Raw genomic sequence first — 12922 nt, forward strand, 5'->3', positions numbered from 1 at the left:
CAACGGAGTACAGAAATACAATTCTGGTTAGGAGAAGGATGGTTATTTGGGGTATTCATTCATTGTAGCCAATTGCAGGGTTAGAACTGAAAGATTTCACTTTCATGAACAGATCGTGGGGAAATGTTCACATTTCAGATTTGTGTTTCTCAGACCTCGTTGATGAATTTTGCCACACACGGGTGCCACGTTAGCTAGCAACAACCTGATGGGCTTGATTTTAAACCACTTTTGTCTTAAGAAGTAAAAACATGTGAAACCACTTCTTTGGAATGTTTGTTCTATCTTTTCCAAATGCATGATAAAACAAAGACAAACCTCCAAAGGAAAAAAAAAGTTCACGCATGTTTTAAGTTGATGTGGAAAGGGTAAGCACCCGAAGACTGCCCTTCAGAGACTAATGGATTCTTCTAGAAGGTGTAAAATCCCAAGACCATCGCTACCTGAAGAACCGTCAGGAAGATTTCCCAGCAGTGAGCAATCTTCCCTTTCTTAGAGCACCCCAGGGCATGGCTGCACTTCCACAATAGCTTAGGAACGCCACTCTCGGAACGGAACGTGCAGGCTGCCTTCCCATCATCAGTGTGTTCGAGTAGTGGAACAAATCCCGCAGAGGCAGCATTTGCCCCATGAACTGGTTGGTGATGAGTCTGGAGCCCCGAGGACTGAAGTGACCCGCCTGTGATCACACAGCAGGCGGGGGATGCAGTGTGGAGCCCACCCCACGCCTTCCCCCATGGCTTCCCAACCTCTGACAACCCTGCATTCCACAGGATGCCAAGGGCCGGCCTGTTCTGAGGAGGAGGGCACGTCCCCTTCGTTGGCAAGGAACCGCAGAGGTTCTTTAGAAAGAAGACTGTCACCTAGAGAAAGATGTTACCACCCACTGCCATTACCTTTTCCACTTGTTGGTCCAGAAAGAGTCCATTCATCCTCAGTGTTAAGGCAGGTGCAAGTCCACAAAGACCCAAGGCTCGTTGAGGGTGAAGGATGCCCCAGAAACATCAGAATCAGCCATAGATAACCTCAACCATGAACCCCTGTGGGTCGGGGCAAGGTCTCTGTGACTCTCTGTGCGCTTGTTCTAGAAGGGCTGCAGGTCACGTGGGGGAATGGGTCTGTGCTTTGGATCAGAGAGATCCGGGATGGAATGTCCCTGGGCAGCAGCTCCTTGACCTGTCCCAGCCTCCGTTTCCCCAGTTGTTAAATGGACATGCATACATCATGGGGCTTTTGTTGTTGTTGTTGAAAGGATAAGATGAGCTTTGTGAATGTCTGACACATAACAACTCCTGTGAGAGACTTTTAAATCTACTTCTTCTTCCCTCTCTCTCCAAGGCTCCTCCCCGAGTACTTAGATCATTTTTATTCAGAACTCTCAGATAGACACATACCGGTATACTTTAATTCTTCAAAGTCCCAGAAATCTGGGGAAGTTTCATTCATTTGATGATAACACAAAGTTAAACCATCCATAGGGACAGCTAACTCTTACACACTGAAACCATAGTCCTATGCAACATTTCATCTCCGTTCCGAGAATAGGGAAACCGAGGCACAGCTGGGTGTGACAGCGGTGGGATGTGAACCCCGGCAGGTGGGCTCCCCAGTCCCAGCACTCAGTGATGCACTCCGCCATCTGTAAGCCGTAGGTTAGCTTGTGGAGCATATCAGATCGGGAACATTCTGAGTGGGTACCATTCAACGCTGGGGTTAGGCGGGGGCCATGCGTCCTTGGCAGGATAAGGTAGCAGGAGAAAAATGAGAAAACTTTTGTTTTTCTTTTTCAATTCATTAAAGTTCGTTGGGGTGAGCAAGAACCTCATTTTTTTTCTTCCCATGACTTCCCTTTTATTTTAACGGGGAAACGTGCATTTCAAAGACTGCTCAATAGCCGTGTTGAAGTCTCAAGTTCAATCACAATGTCCCCATTGTGGCTGGGGGACTCTTGGCCTTTAAGCTTGGGTTATAAAAATTTGGTCTGAGCCCAAAGTCTGGCTTTAATAGAATATTTTAATTTTGTTTAATGAATATTATTTTTAAATCTGTTTGGCAGTTTTAAAATGTGTTCTTTTATTTTCAAATTAAAATTTACTAATGTGCACTACTTTCTGGGGCGTGGGGGCGCAGCAAGGAGTGGGGGGTGATAATAATACAAGCTACCATTTATTGAGTGCTTACTATGTGCCAAACACCCTGCTACGTGCTTTATGTGTGCGCCCTCTTTTAACCCTCACACCACCCAGCAAACAGAGGCCCCATTGCCTCCAGCATCTGGGAGGTAGAGCGGGCAGGCCCCGAGCCCACTGAGGTGGCACAGCCAGCGAGTGGCGGACTTCAGGCTCAGACCAGATCTGAATTCTAAATCTACACTATTAACCATGTGCTTGATGTTGAAAAGAGAATTTAGCTGACCAATGGCTTAAAGGCACATCACTGGCCCAGGAGGCAATTCCCTGAAGCCCCAAGCATGGCACCCGCTGCCTTGAGCACCACAGCTGGCTTATGGAGCAATCAGGGCAGACGGGCCCTGTAGCAAGGCACGGGGGTTCATGTGTATTAGCTCATTTAAATGATCATAAAGGCCCTTCGAAGCAGTTATTGTTAGTATCATATTATCCCAATTTTATAAAGGGGAAACTGAGATCCAAAGAGCCTAAGTCATTTGCCTAGGTTCATGCAGCTTGCAAATAATAATAATAATAACAACAATAACAATAACCAGTAACTGACACTGACAGAATTTGCACCATTTGCCACATACTATTCCAAACTCGATCTCCACAATAACTCTTTGAGGAAAGCATATTATTACCCACGCTGTTCTACAGAGGAAGAAAGACCAAGGCACACACCAAGGCACAGAGAAGTAGGGTAACCTGCCTGATGTCAAATGGCCAATGCTCAGAAGCCCGGGTCCTGGCTTCAGGCTCTTGGTCGCCAGCCTCTAAGTCAGAGCCAAGGCTTAGGCAGAGGAAGTCGACCACCCTCCCCCTATGCCTACCTGTTCCCCACCGCCTCTTCTTTTTTTAATTAAAAAGAAAAAGATTTTATTTATTTTTAGGGAGAGCGGAAAGGAGAGAGACAGAGAGGGAGACAAACATTGATGTGAGAGAGGAACATCCATCAGTTGCCTCTCTGTGCACCCCAGCCAGGGACTGGGTCCACAACCCAGGCATGTGCCCTGATGGGGAATCAAATCAGCGACCTTTCCCTTGTGGGATGACCCTCAACCAAGGAAGCCCTGGTGGGTCAGGGCTCCCCACAGCCTCTGAAGGAGAGAGGCAGGTTGTCATCTGCCCGAGGCAGGACAGAGGCCGTGGCGCTGCTGGACACAGCCCTAGGCACAGAAGCCAGGGTGCTGCTCTTACCGACTCAGGCCTGGCCTCATCGGGCGAGGGTCAGCAAAGTTGGGTCTTTCCCTCCATCCTGCTGCTTGAACATTGGGAAGCGTAAGAAGTCATCACTGCCGTCTGAACTCTCCAAGGGGGAGGAGAGGCAGTGAGATATTTATTGGTGAAAACACACAGGGATCCTGCTATCAGAGGGGCCAGATTGGGTCCTTCATGCCTCTGGATCCCCAGTAATTAGCCCGGAGCCTAGAACGCAGCTCAATAAATACTATTGAAAAAAAGAAGTGAAAGAATGAATGCATTTGTAATTTTCTCTTATCACATGCAATGTATCGCGCAGGCAGGAGGCACTGGGTTAACAATAAATCCGTGAAATAGTATATGAAATTCCCCAAGAGCGTGTTCTTTCCTGTTAACAACATTTGTCTTGTCATATTGCAATAGCTCAGGAGTCAGCAAATTTATTCTGTAAAGGACCAGATAGAAAATATTTTAGGTGTCGCAGGCCAGTGATCTCTGTTAACTGCTCAAGTCTGCTCCTTTAGCATGAAAGCAGCCATAGGCAGCAGCTTAGATCAGCTGACTGCACACTGCAGTGGTGCAGCCAAGCGTTTCAATAGATTCCAACCCCAAACCTTCCTTAATTCCTACAAGGACAGGCTGGAGAGTCTGTAAGAATCAGCCGGTGTCCCATTGCTGAGCCCTACTTTTGTACCTGATCATTGGTTAATATCCCCAAGGCAAAACCAGCTCCCCAAGGCAGGAGGAAGAAGAAAGCAGGCTCTTCTAACACCAGAGGGACAGGCTGGATATTCCAGCGCTTAGGAATCAGAACTACATTCAGTCCAGGCTGACACAAGCCAAGCCTTGAGACAAGTTACTTCTCCTTCTTGAAATTCAATTTTTGCACCTGTAAAACAGGAATAAGAATAATGGCACGTTCCATCTAAGGCTACTTGGAGACAAAAAGTTAAGTGTTTGCTTAGCACCAGACCTGGCCATAATACATGGTTCAATAGATATGGACTAGTTGTTATTTCCAAACAAGTCTTGTGTTTTCTTAAAAACAAAAAACAAGTTCACTAAAGTTAAGTGTGTGCACGCACACACAACAGCAAAGCTGCAGGAAAAGGCAACATTTCCAAAATCAGTTTTCTAAAGACACTCCAGCAAAGGCATTCTGGGGGTCCCAAGGAGTCAGGGGATTCTCCCCTTTAGCTCAAGTGCCTCAATCTTGCAGCTCTCCCCTGTCCCCTCACCAAAAAACCTGCTTCTGTGTCCTTTTATCACTTTGCCGTTCTTGTCGGTGCCAGCACAGTGCTGAAGACACGCAGAGCGTTTCAGACATTTGCTGAATTTAAGACATTCTTTCTCCTCTCCTGCCCCCCACCCCTCCACACCCAGCATTAACGTCTCCAGGGAGTACGGTATCTTTAGCCAGAGGACAGCTCAGGCCAACAGCAGACCGGAGGTGAATAATCTTCTCAGCCCCATTCTTGTTCACGGCTGGATGGGACTAAAACTGTTTACAACACAAGGGGCAAGTCACAACTTGTAATGCCACATGACACCATCCCAGCAGCGAGTCACCGCTTCCTGCTACTGTCCCAGTCCGACAAAAGGCCAGAGGTGCAGGAATCTGGCCCCTGTGCTCCTCCCCAGCACCCCCTTTCCAATCGAGGACATTTAGACCTTTGCTAGAGAGACAAATGCTTCTAAAACACCCTGAAACCCAAGTCCCTATAGTGCAAATAATCCGCGCCCACAAAAGAAAACAACCTCTCTGCATGGGCACCCTTTCTGCCTCTTTGAAAAAAAAAAGCTTTCTCCTACATGGAATTTCCATCAGCACCTGGGTTGGTCCCAAATTCGGGGATACAGTAGACTTTCCATCTCTCTGTTTTTCCAGGAGCTGCCAATCAATGAAGACCCAAAGGTTTGCACTTATACGTTGCACCCCCAATGCTAAAAACACATACATGTGTTTTGCAGGACTAAAAAGTTGTTTTGGAAACATACCTTCGCCACAAAGTTACTACAGGAAGGGGATGGGCGGTGAGGACACTGACCCGAGGAACACAAGCCATTTCCGACCTTTGGTTTCCGGGTGTCCAAACACCGGGAACGGAAGCATCCACTTGGGAGTAAGAGGTGGCCCCTGAACCTGCATTTTCTTCTGAACAGTGAGAGGGATGCTTGAAGGGGATGGAAAGTGCAGCCTCCCATCTCACCTGAACCCAAGAACGTCTTCAACTGTCCTCAGAATACAAATCGAATGGAGACTGTCCAACCAGGGCCTCAGAACCCCCTTTCTGTGTCCCCTTCAACTGAACACATCTATCAGGCAGGAATTTAGTCTTGGCCGAGGTAAGGAGAGCGGGTGATTTTCCCCCTGTTTTGGTGACCTTCATAAGGCTTATTTATGCACTTCAAACTCATGACCTAATACATGTTGGTTTGGCTTCTCTTCTCATAATAGCAGCCTGTAAAAAGCTTTTGAGAATTCCCCGTGTTTTCTTATTTTGGGTCAAGAAAATAAAATCGATATCTAAGTACCCTTAAAAAATGGTCTGCACAACCTAAAAATTTGGACTGTTTCCACCGGTGCTAAGGGTATCTCTGAACGCCTCAAAGATCATCAAAGTGGAGACCGACATTTGCCTAAATTATTAAGGTGAGATATCTGGTAACAGCGTGTGTGAGAATTAGCTAAGAGGGACTTCTTGACATAAGTCAAACAATGACATTTTAAACTCACGTTAAAGCAATTACCGTGTGGAATTTTTCCGTGTTTTTCCCATTTCTTAAACAGAAGTGTATATGTTTTCAACATAGTTTCTTGCTGTAATTTTCTTTCTTGGCAAACCCACATCTTACCATGAAACCCAAAGTATGCGCGCTTCAGAAACAATAATGGTTGAAACAGACTCGGCTGTCTCAGGCATGATTTTTCTTTACGAAATTAAAATGCCTTTTGGCTAACACACTGTATATTTCAGTTATGAAAGACGATTCTTGGGAGGTGACTAGAAAAGAAAGGGGAACTGACAGATTCAGCTGATGCGAGACAAAAGTAAGTCGCTCTATTCACACAGTAGTCGGGCCCTCCAGTGCCTCGCTCTTTGGGGGAAAAGATGTCGATTGCATCATTTTTCTTTAGTTAAATTCACGGAGAATTGACAACTCTCCTTGCATGACTGAGTGGCTATGTACAGATATGTTACATCTGGGAATGCACAGATTTTTAAAATCTAACTTTCCTACATGCTCAAAAGGAAAAGAGAGGGGGAAAAGCCGTTGTCACTGATATCGCACACATTGTCATGCTCTCAACAGCACTGTTGCTACTAAATGACAACACAATTTCTTACCTCTTTTAAATACTTTGTTCGTATAAAAATATGTCAAAGCTCGTGTTATCAGGCCCAGACAGAGGGGCCCTGGGCACATCCTGAAAATTGGTAAGAATAAACCCGTCTCTCTGGCTAACTGTTCATCTCAGTTCCTGTTGTAAATTTCTGCATCTATCTGAAACAGAGGCAGGCTTTTCAAAGAAGCTTGAGCAGACACATCTGTGCCTTAACTAGTATCATCAGAAGGGCGATGACAGCGATGACAAAGCCCCTGCTGCAGACCCGGGGACTGCGTGCAGGGGTCTCTCATCCATCTCGCCAGGCTGCGTCCCCCAGCGGAGGCCCTGGCAGCACCCCCTGACCCTCAGCTCCTCCCCGTCCCAGATTCAGGCACCCGATGGCCTCCCTTAACCTTCCAAGGGGCAAAGAGAAATTATGCCAGTTACCTGACTCTTGGGACCACCTGTTCCAAATTATTCTTCGCTCTCCAAATGTTTATAATCTAACTCTCAAACGACGACCCACCCATAGCGGTCCAGCACCTTCCAGTAAACTTGACTTGGACTGCCTCCCGTAACGTTTTAGGGCCTCGCCACTGCCGATAAGTTTATTGACTCTCTTTAGGAACTGAAATGCGTGGTGCTATAGCACCTATCGAAGGAACAAATCAAATTAGCCCTTGTAAGTAAACAGTCCTTTTCCTTTCCAGAACCATACACAACCTGCCGAGTATCACGACTCGGAAAGCCTTAGAGGGCTGTGCTTTCTAGATACCTAAAGTGTTGGGGTTTTTTCCTATTCAAAACAACAAGGCATTTCAGGGCAAAGTCAGAAAATAATTGTGTTCCACACACTTCAAATCCTCCAAAGGCAGCATTTCTCTCTGCAAGGGGAACAGGGGCAGAAATGTTCTCTGGGCCAAGTGTTTGTAGCGCATGGGGCAGGCGGACGTCTGAAGGCCTAAACTCTGGTTTCACTTAGTCTGTTGCCTCTCACGAGGCATTTGACTTAAGACCAGTTTTCTCGTTAACAAAACTGGAAGAATAATAATAATAAATGCCTAACGCAAAGGGTTGTTGTGAGAACACATCCTAAAAACACATGTCTAAGAGCTGACTTCAGGCCTGGCATACAAATGCTCAATAGCTGGCTTCTCCTCTTGTCATTATCATTAACACAAGGATGTAATTAGCAAACGGAAAGGAATGGCAAAGGGTGAAAAAAGAGGCAGCAAAGATAAATTGGAAAGCCTGTGGCCTTTTTCATCCTCTTTCCCCTAAAGACAGGTACTTTCCCACACTGAAACTGATTTTAAATCACACGCAGTGAAGAACAGGTCCCCTGCCCTTCTGATTCATTGGCAAGAAGGGAAGTGGGTCTGAGTCAGTTACTCTAAGTATCTGCCACCTGATCGAGGGGGTGCGCCTCCCATTAGAAGGGGTGTTACTCAAACACCATTAGGCCAGTTGAAGAGCTTCAAACAGCGAAAACGAAGCACTGTCTGGAATTCTCCGCTAATTGTTTCCCTCCCAGAATCTTCTTTCTGTTTTGTGTGTTTGGGACTGTTTGAACTGCCACAGATGATGGGCGGAGGGTGGGGGTGGGCTCCCCAGGAAGCTGTTATGATATCGGGGGATGGGCATCAGGGAGGAAGGTGGGGAGCTGGGGAGTGTGTGTGAGTGTGTATGTGTGTTTTCTGTCAACAGGCTGTGTTTTCTCAGCTCTGGGGTTAATTTTCTGAAAGAGATTCCTTTTGAGCGGAGTCCACCAACACCTTTTACCGAGCAGGCTAGCTAGGAGAAAAGTTTTCTTCCACTAACAAAACCAGACTTGGCAAGAGTCGGAAGGTTCAGCCTTTGGAGGTAACTGAATAACCAGCCACTTCACATCCACAAACTCCACAGATAAGAACTACATAATTAGGTGAATTCCACCTTTATATAAAATCTTTGGGGAGGAGGTTCTCCTCTCTTGCAAGGAATTAATTCATGTCTTCCCACCCGGCCTACACACACACACACACACACACACACACACACACACTCTACTCAACACTCAAATATACATCACATGCACCTCTGACCCGGGACCGCTGCCTAATACTTACCCTTTTACTTCTTCCCCAAGCATTTTTACATTAACAAGGCCTACCCAGCCAAAACAAAACCTCGCCCCAGTTGTAACTTCCACCCGTCCCCTTCTAGACGACAATGCTCCGTTCGCGGTGTGCGTGGATACTCAGGGACAAGCAGACACCGAAACAAGATACTCCCCACTCCCTTCATTCGCTCCTGACAGCCCCGGGCTCTCCCTCTGCCCAGAGAGGCATCTGTCAGGAGCGGCTGGGAACCCCACTTATGCACCATAACGGTCTGCGATTTTATTATACAAGGAGTTTATTGCTGGCCTAATTAGTTTCAAACTGGGCATTCCAGCTGAGGACACCTAAAAAACATCTGGTGGAAGGAGTGAGAAGGAGTCCTCGCTCCGAGCTGGTTACGGTTGGATTTCTGCATAGCTCGGCTCTCCTGCACCAGACACAAGTTATCTTTGGAAAAGTAACTGAAAAAATAAGGAAACAGTTTCTCCTTTGTGGGAAAGGAGTCATCTTGTCATGGGGGAACCAAAAACGGCTTCAAGCGGACGTGCCTGGACGGTGTGGACTTTTTCGCAAGTTGCCGGGATCTCAGTTGCTTGCTCAAACCTAATTCAAGTGTGCTTAGCTACACCACGGGGCGTTTTTGCTGAGGACTTTTTTTCATTCTTCCCACAGCAGCTAGCATTTTATCAATTTATCCGTCTGGAACAAGGTTTGCAATCTCGTACATGCAATTGAAAGCAGAAGCAATACCCCAGAGTTGAAACAGCGTGTCTTGGGTGTTTTTGCCAAATGGTAATCCTATAACAAGTCAACAAATCATATCGCTTTATGATGTGTTTAATACACAGCAAAAGGCATGAAAAGAAGATTCGAAAACTTAAGTGATTAAAGCGGTCTGTTTCCTAAAATTCCCAAAGTAGTGGGATAACATCTTCATTTTATTTATTTTATTTCCCTCCCTTTAGTTATTTAATATTTAGGAAACAGATTTATGTGTTTATAGAACATTCCATATACACAGCCACTACACTAGGTGAGCTATTTCAAGATGGAGGGGGAAAGGGGAATTCTTTTGAGATAAAATAATAATATCGTGAAGCTTAAGTTGCAAGAGAAGAATGGAGTAACTATTAACTATGTATGGGACAAATGAACTCATTAAAAGGTTCAGGCCCTTTCAAATCTAGCCTGCCTTGGTCAAAATTGCAAAATTTGGAGTTTCCTCCAGAGGGCAAGGAGATTTCAAATATAAATACAATTTTATGTGTAGTCAAAAGCAAGATTCAAACCATCCTCATTTGTTATATAAAATTTTTATTAACTTTCCTTAATCTGAGGATGTCTAAATGCAAGGAAGCATAAAGTTTTAGGGGTTTGTTTAAAGTGATGGGGAGAGGAAAGTGGGGGAAAAAATGGGTAAAGTTGCCTGAAAGATTTTTTTCACCAAGGTTATTTTTTAAAGGGAGGCTCCTCTCTCTCTTCCCCCAAATAGGCCATCCACAGGTAATAGAGCTGCTAGCTCAGAACTCATGCTAGTAGCAGAAATTTTACTCAAGCAAGAAAGGGCTCATGAAATTAATACATTCGGTTTGAAATACAACAACTGTCCACTGGTCATAATTTCCTTTGGAAGGGAGCTCCCTAACTCAAACATACTTCAGCACTCAAATTCTGGCTTGATGTTTGTAAATCATTCCACCTCCCCTCTGCTCTGGCGAACAACTCCCCATTCTGATGGTCGCTATTTCACTGCACCTCGTAATTAAAAGGTACCTTCACCAGGAGTGATTTATACCTCAACGTTATACCAAAAAAAAAAAAAAAAAAAGAGTAATTAAAGATTATGTAGCATTTCTGGGAAAGGGGGAAGAAAAGAAAATAGTATTCATAAAAATGAGGCATCAGTTTTGTTTTTTTTTTTGAAAAGAAATAATTCAGAAGGCAGCAGCGCGCATGCTTGTCACTCTTAGCCGAGGCTTCGCTTGGGGGTGACAGGGACCTCAAACCGCTAAAGCGCCTCACTTTCAACAGCTGAGAAATGCGCATTGAGGGTTTTGTGATGCCAGTGTTTTTTACCAGTCAAGCTTTCCTAGCATTCCTGAGCTGATAAACTATTTATCTGGGGGCAGGAAATATACTTAAGAGCTAGGGCCAGCACGGCCCTTTTACCTCCAGACCTCATGACCAAAAAAACAATTCCATTCTCTACTTTCTCCCATTACAACAAAATTCTCTCCCTCTTCTAAGCATCCTTTGGATGTGAAGTTTTTTAAGTTTCAGTCCCAACTTCAGTAAGCGCCAGGAAGCCAGCTCCGGTACAAAGTCCTGAGAGCTGGCCAGCGCAGGCCGAGCGCAGACTGGATTTAAAAAAGAAATGTAGCCTCAAGGACAAGGCTCAGCGGGCCGTTCCAGCTCGATCCCCGGGATCCGAGCGACTGCTGCTCAGTTACCCGATAAAAAGCGCCCGGGGGCGTGTGTTGGATTCCGGCTCCCGGTGCCTCTTCGGTCCGATCGGGGGAGCGCCCTTGATCGCGAACCACCCGAGCCATAAAACTAACCAAACGCACAGTTCAGACGCGTCTATACCGCTTGCGCGCCATGCACTTGTCCCGCGCCCGGGAGTGCAAACTTCAGGGTCGCTGCCCCACAAGCGCATGGGGAAACTGAGGCCCAGACCCTGGGACGGACTTTCTCGAGAGAGGACCTGCCTGCTGTTCCCCCCTGACCTGATGCCGAGGAGCCCTGGGAGCCCCGGAAGCCCTGGGCGCCCGGATCCGGCCCGTGCGTCCCCGAGCGCCCCGACAGCTGCAGAGGCCCGGGTCTGGCAAGTGCCGCAGAGAGGCGACAGGCTAGGGGGTCCAAGTCCACCCCGGCCCGGCGAATCCCGGCGGGCGGTCCGGGGGCGGGCGCCGCGGGATGTACTCACCGCGCGCAGTGGAGAGGGCGCCCCGGCGCGGTGCCGGCTGGCGGACCTGCGGATGCGGGTCCGAAGCGGTGGGGCGACTGCGGCGGGCACGTTGCCGCCTCTGCTGCCGCCGTTGCCTCCGCCTCCTGGGCTGCAGCGGCTGCTGCTTGAGCGGGGAGGACCGGCCCCTTCCCCTCCTAGGGCCGAGCCCTCCCTCTGCCCCCGCCCGGTCCCCGCGCCGATGCGTGGGCGCGTGGGGGCGCCGAGGCGCGGCGCTGGGCTTGGCGGGCGCACACCTCTGGCGCCTGGACGCGGGGCGCGGGGCTCCGGCCCTGCAGCTGCCGCCGCGCTGCTCTCAGCGCCTGCAGCCCCGCCGAGCGCGCTCGCTCCTGCCGGTCCTGAAGGAGGCGAGGGCCCAGCCTCCTCCCCACCCACCGACACCCCACACCTCCTCCCTCTGAACCCAGGCACGGCCTCTGAGAAAGGAAAGACTGCTTGGAAGGAACCTCAACAATTACACCGAATTCATTCATTCATCCAGCTCTTCATTTAACGTATATTGTTTGCTCTCCCAGGTACAGCACCTGGGAGGTTCAGCTAGAACAAGATGGACTAGTTTTCTGCCCTCCTGAAACTTACATTCACATGGGAACACAGACCATAAGCAAACAATCAAGTTAGGAATCAAGACAATTTCAGAAAGTTATCGTTACTGTGGGTGGGGATGAGGGCGGGCGGGGGAATTCTGTGCTCTGACAAGGGGACTACGATCTTGGAAGACCTCTCCGAGGTTGTGGCACCTGAATTACAGAACGTGCCATGGCTGGCGGTATCTGTGGGAGGAGGGCTCAGGGATCCCCTTTCACCCATTTTACAAATTGGGAAACTGAGGTCCCCAAAACCTAACTGGCTTACCCAACGTCAGTGGTATAACCTCCTCCGCACACGCCCTCGAGTTAGAGCGCCCGCTTACCCATTCTCTCGTGACCACCGCCTTCAACCTTCCACACAATCAAGTGGCTTGAACAGAGTCTGTGTAGCGTTTTTTCTCCCTCTCGCCCTCTTTCTAATGTTTACGAACGCTGCTGCGGGACACCTAGGATGCTTCGGTCCAAAAACAATACCAGCACTGCCATTTGTTAAGCTCGATAAAATGCAGGATATGCCCGGATAAATCTGGATTTCACAGAAACGAGGAGTGAATTTCAGT

At 47.8% G+C, this 12922-nt stretch overlaps 1 protein-coding gene across 1 annotated transcript in view; it reads right to left on the reverse strand.

Annotated features, from left to right (window-relative positions):
- Positions 1–11871, reverse strand: part of EYA2 (EYA transcriptional coactivator and phosphatase 2) — a 208769-nt gene extending 196898 nt beyond the window's left edge. The window contains exon 1 of the mRNA XM_054573645.1: positions 11734–11871. The gene's annotated coding sequence lies outside the window, so the exon portion shown is untranslated. The remainder of the gene's footprint in view (positions 1–11733) is intronic.
- Between the last annotated feature and the right edge of the window lie 1051 nt (positions 11872–12922).

Source organism: Pteronotus mesoamericanus, unplaced genomic scaffold (assembly GCF_021234165.1).
Source record: "Pteronotus mesoamericanus isolate MK-2021 breed Mesoamerican mustached bat unplaced genomic scaffold, CSHL_Meso_final contig_25, whole genome shotgun sequence".
Classification (NCBI taxonomy): domain Eukaryota; kingdom Metazoa; phylum Chordata; class Mammalia; order Chiroptera; family Mormoopidae; genus Pteronotus; species Pteronotus mesoamericanus.